The sequence below is a fragment of the Rhinoderma darwinii genome, chromosome 2 (genome assembly GCF_050947455.1).
Source record: "Rhinoderma darwinii isolate aRhiDar2 chromosome 2, aRhiDar2.hap1, whole genome shotgun sequence".
Taxonomy (NCBI): Eukaryota; Metazoa; Chordata; class Amphibia; order Anura; family Rhinodermatidae; genus Rhinoderma; species Rhinoderma darwinii.
In genome coordinates this window covers 199,420,261-199,426,260 of record NC_134688.1, presented here as the reverse complement: position 1 = coordinate 199,426,260, position 6,000 = coordinate 199,420,261, and positions in this window count along the sequence as shown.

Below are 6,000 nucleotides of genomic sequence, written 5' to 3'. Positions count from 1 at the left end.
AACGGACATGTCCTATTTTCGCACGGACCCTTCACACGGTCCATTGAAAGAACGGCTGTGTGAACGGCCACATTGAATTACCTAGGTCCGTGTGACGGCCGTCCCACGGACGTTTAACACGCTCGTGTAAATAAGCCCTAATACTGTAGAGGGCACTATCTGTGTGGTACTAGCATTTTCAGAGGAAATATTTGTATGGCACTAATATTTCTAAGGTATAGTATTAGGGGGCACTGGGTGGCACAGCAGGCACAGTATTAGGCCTCATGCACACAAACTTATTTTTTTCCACCCGTAAATACTGGCGTAAATACGGGTCCTTGGTCACACGTATTCAACCCGTATTCCACCCATATTTACAGGCACTTTTTCGCTGCAAAGTTGCACTGCACTAATCGGCAGCCCCTTCTCTCTATCAGTGCAGGATAGAGAGAAGGGACAGCCCTTTCCGCAGTAAAAGTAAAAGAAATTCATACTTACCCGGCCGTTGCCTTGGTGACGCGTCCCTCTCCTGACATCCAGTCCGACCTCCCTGGATGACGCAGCAGTCCATGTGACCGCTGCAGCCTGTGATTGGCTGCAGCGGTCACATGGGCTGAAACGTCATCCCGGGAGGCCGGACTGGAGGAAGAAGCAGGGAGTTCTGGGTAAGTATGAACTTTTTACACGTTGATCTATATTGTGATCGTTAGTCACTGTCCAGGGTTCTGAAGGAGTTACTGCCAATCGTTTAACTCTTTCAGTACCCTAGACAGTGACTATCCCCTGATGTCGCCTAGCAACGCTCCCGTAATTACGGGTGCACACACGTAGTCACCCGTAATTACAGGAGCCCCATAGACTTCTATGGGCCTGCCCGTGCCGTTATTACGGCCTGAAATAGGACATGTTCTATATTTTTCAACGGCACGGGCACCTTCCCATAAGCATACGGGGAGGTACCCGTGGCCAATAGAAGTCTATGGGCCCGTAATTACGGGCCGTAATTACGGCCCGTGATTACGGGTGTTTTTACGTTCGTGTGCATGGGGCCTTAGGGGTAGCAGCAAGACCTCACAGTTAAGGAATCAGGATAGTTTTTGTCGAGAAGCTGGGGAGGATGATGAAAAAGTGAGAAGCTAAAGATGTCTGGATAGGCGATCGGGTCCATATGGGGAAGAAACGGGAAAAAGAATGTATACCATTAAAGAAGACGTCACCTGTGAGTCACTGAAAGTCATTGTTTATTCTGATTGTGACTGCGTCTGACCAGTACTGGAATCTCCCGTATGTTTTGTATTGCTGAACTTTAAAACAGTAATATTCATCCAGGGACAGTGGTTTTTTTTTAAGACCCAAGCAGGTTAATCTCAAGACCCTCCCTAGTTACAACAGTAGATCTCCACCTCCTTAAGATTACCTACCCATGGTGTATGATATTTTAACATTCGTGTGGATTTAGCCTTAAATGGGATATCCAGGATTTTACAATTGATGGCCTATCCATCTTAGCGATTATGCGAGGTATTGCAGCACTCATGCTGCAATACCTTGCACAGCCACTACAAAAGAAACAGCATTTTCAAGTAAGATTAGAAATGAAACCTATGTAAACAATGAAGAGGCTGCAGTGCCCCAAGTCCCCTTCAAACTGCTGACCTTTGGGGGTGCCGAGAGTCGGACCCCCATCGATCTAATAGATCACCATGCTAAGGATAGGCCATCAATTTAAAAAAACTGGGATATCCCCTTTTACCCTTTTGCACACCTAATGGAGGCCCCCAGGTCTGCATTCACTCTGCCTCTGTTAAGCCGTGTCTCTGGCAGGGCTTAACAGAAGCCTGTAAAAATGACAATATACTAAAATACAACAGTATTGCAGTGTATTGTACCAGCAATCTAATGCTGGGTTCACACGAGCATGTTCGGTCCGTAAAGGACGGAACGTATTTTGGCTGCAAGTCCCGGACCGAACACAGTGCAGTGAGCCGGGCTCCTAGCATCATAGTTATGTACGACGCTAGGAGTCCCTGCCTTGCTGCGGGACAACTGTCCCGTACTGTAATCATGTTTTCAGTACGGGACAGTAGTTCCACGGAGAGGCAGGGACTCCTAGCGTCGTACATAACTATGATGCTAGGAGCCCGGCTACCTGCAGTGTGTTCGGTCCGGGACTTACAGCCGAAATACGTTCCGTCCTTTACGGACCGAACATGCTCGTGTGAACCCAGCCTTACGATTGCTAGTTCAAGTTCCCCAGGGGGAATAACAAAATGTGTAAAAAAGTTAAATAAATTTTTCAGGAGTGATCAAAAAGTTGTATGTACCAATAATGACGACATCTCGTCCCGCAAAAAATAATCCCTCAGACTGGTCAGAATCTACAAAAAAATAAAAAGTTATGGATCTCAAAATGTGGTGAAACAAAACAAATTTTTTTTTGCAAATAGTTTTGTCTTTGTAAAAATAGTAAAATATAACAAAAACCTATATAAATTTGGTATCACCGTAATCGTATTGAGCCACAGAATAAAGTTGTAGTTTATACTGAACGGTGAAAGCTGTAAATACGAAATCCAAAAAACATTGAAGGAATCGCAGTTTTTCCCAATTTCAGCCCGCAAAGATTTTTCTTTCAGTTTCCCAGTACATTATATGGTACTGTAAATGGTGCCAATAGAAACTAGAACCCCTCCCTCTCCCGCAAAAAAGGAAACCCTCACACCACTCTATTGACGGAAAAATAAAAAAGTTATGGCTCTTGGAAGGCGGGGAGTGAAAATGAAAGTGAAAATGCAAAAAATGGCTCAGTCCTGAAAGGATTAAAGGTGTTTGCCCATGAGGGACATTTAAGGCATATCCGCAGGGTATGCCATAAATGTCAGATAGATGCGGGTCCCACCACTGGGACCACAACTATCTCTAGAATGGGCCCCCCTAAACCCCGTTCTACCTTTCTCGGTTCCTGCTGCCTCCCGGGCCACTTCATAATTTTTGACCATGTGATCAGGAGCAGCGTAATTCAGTGAGCCACGCTGTTTTCCTAATTTCCAACCATGTAATCAGCAAGTGGCATCGAGAAATGTAGAACAGGGTTTAGGGGGCCCCGTTCTAGAGATAGTTGCGCGTCCCAGTGGTGGGACCTGCATCTATCTGACATTTATGGCATATCCTGTGGATATGTCTTAAATGTCCCTGATGGGAAAACCCCTCTGCAGTTCAATGTTTCTTTCTTCTTTGCAGCATTTTCTTTTTTGATATGTAAAGGTTTCCATCTAGTGGTCTTTATGGATAACTGCAATAGTAGAAACCTAACAGTATTTATCAAACACATGTCAGATTATTGTACTTTTACAGTCAAACTTTAATATCAGTTAAATATAAAAGGAAGGAGGGTTAGCAATCTTTCAGATAGGTCTAATTTTAAATGATGATTTTTATCTACACTGCTGTAAGATTCTGGACAAATCTAGATTGAAATCACCGATCAACAGAAACATCAACTATCACATTTTAGGCCGGATTTATACGAGCGTGTGCGTTTTGCGCGCGCAAAAGGTACTTAACAGCTGCGTGTGTCATCACCATATGATGCGTGGCTGCGTGATTTTCGCGCAGCCGCCATTATGACACTCTTTGTATGTTTGTAAACAGAAAACCACGTGGTGCTTTTCTGTTTTCATTCATACTTTTTACTGCTGTTGCGCGAACCATGCGCGTCACACGGAAGTGCTTCCGTGTGCTGCACGTGATTTTCACGCACCCATTGACTTCAATGGGTGCGTGATGTGAGAGAAATGCACAAATATAGGACATGTCGTGCGTTTCACGCAGCGGACTCACGCTGTGCAAAAATCACTGACTGTCTGCACGGCCCCATAGACTATCATAGGTCCGTGCGAGGCGCGTGAAAATCACACGCGTCGCACAGACGTATTACACATCCGTGTAAATAAGCCCTTAGTGTGTGTAATAATCATATAAATGTGATGGTAAGTTGTCCACATCATTTTGCCCGTATAGTGTTTGTGTATATATATTATATATACTATACACTGAATGGCCACTTTAAAGACACTTATCTAGTAGCGCATTGAACCTCCTTTGGCCTTCAGAACCACAGCAATTTGTCGTGGCATATATTCCACTAGGTGTTGAAATCGTTCTGCAGGAATATCGGCCCATTCAAACAGGATAGCTTCTCGCAGTTGCCACTAAAGTATCCTTATACTATAGGGTAAACAGCTGCCATGAACGGATGAGCTTGGTCGGTCACAATGCTTAAAGAGGCTCTGTCACCAGATTATAAGTGCCCTATCTCCTACATAGAAAATGACAGAAAAAAACAACAAAGCGCACAATAGTGCATGAAACTGTAATATACAGGTGTGAACAGAGTGCAAGTGGTGCTAACCTGGTGCGGTTATGCTAGGAGCATAACATCCAGTGGAGCAGAATCCGAAATGCCTCGACGGTATAGTGGTATTGGAGTCAGGTTGCAGCCCAGGACCCGGTTTGAGAACTTGACAAGAGGTCTCAATGTTGATTAGGAAAGAATAAAAGAAAAAGAACGGGTGCTTTCCAGGCGCTACCGATCGGAATGATCATCCGTAGGAGGTATAATCCATATGTCTCAAGGATGGAGATAAGGTCAGTAATTGAAGGATTTATTGGTGCAGGTCCTCCGAGGCTTCCTGTCAGTGTGACTGTTACGTCACAATGACAGTTCGAACACATTACACTACGTGTGTAGTGTAATGTTTTCTAGCAGCGATCAGAGCTGCAAGTCTAAGTGTCCCCTAGTGGGACAAGTAAAAAAAGTTAAAAAAAGATGATGTTTTGAAAAAGTGTAAAAATCAAAGTTAGAAGTGATATAAACATGAACTGCTTTTTTTCCTATAATAAGTGATTAAAAACAGTGCCCGAATCACCATTTTTTTTGGTTACCAACCCTCCCAAAATATACAATAAAAAGTGATCAAAAAGTCGCATGTACGCCAAAATGGTACCAATACAAACTACAACCCGTCCCGCAAAAAACAAGCCCTTACACAGCTTTTTTGACTGAAAAATAAAAAAGTTATGGCTCTCAGAATATGGTGACACAAAAAATAATTTATTTTATAAATAAGTGATTTTATTGCACAAACGCTGCAAAACATAAAAAAATTATATACATCTGGTATCGCCGTAATCGAATCGACCCGCAGAATAAAGTAAAATGGTCATTTATAGCCTGGGGTGAAGGCCATAAAAAAAAGAATAGAAAACATTGTCAGAATTGATGGTTTTTGGTCACCTTGCTTGCCAAAAAATGGAATAAAACGTGATCCCAAAAATTTCTGGTACCCCAAAATGGTACCAATGAAAACTACAGATTGTCCCGCAACGAATAAACCCTCACACAGCTCCGGTGGAGAAAAAATAAAAAAAAGTTCTGGCTCTCAGAATATGGCGATGCAAAATGTGCAGAGTGTCCAAAAGCTGATAAGATCGGGCGCCATTATCAGTGCGACACCGGCCACATATTTGCGGATTATTTATTTACTGCATTATTATACCCTCTTATTATACCCTGATGTACCCAGCACAGATAACATATGCCCCCACATTATAAACTGAAACACCAGTAAAACCCCAAACAGAACAACTACCAAGCTACATCTGCGCCCCAAAAGCCAAATGGCGCTCCCTCCCTTCTGAGCCCTGCAGCGTGCCTAAACACCAGTTTACGTCCACAGATATGGCATCGCCATACCCGGGAGAACCCGGTTAATATTTTATGAGGTATTTGTCTTCAGTGGCACAAACTGGGCATAACATGTAGTGCACTAAAATGGCATATGAGTGGAAAATTTTAATTTTCACTCTGCACCATCCGCTGCACATTAACCCCTTCACGCACCACGACATAGCATGTCGTAGTGTAGGGGGTGATGTATGGAGCGTCTCACGTGAAAAATAAAGAATTTAAAATGGCAAAATCGCTGTTTTTTGGTCACCTTCGCTCTACCTAAAAAT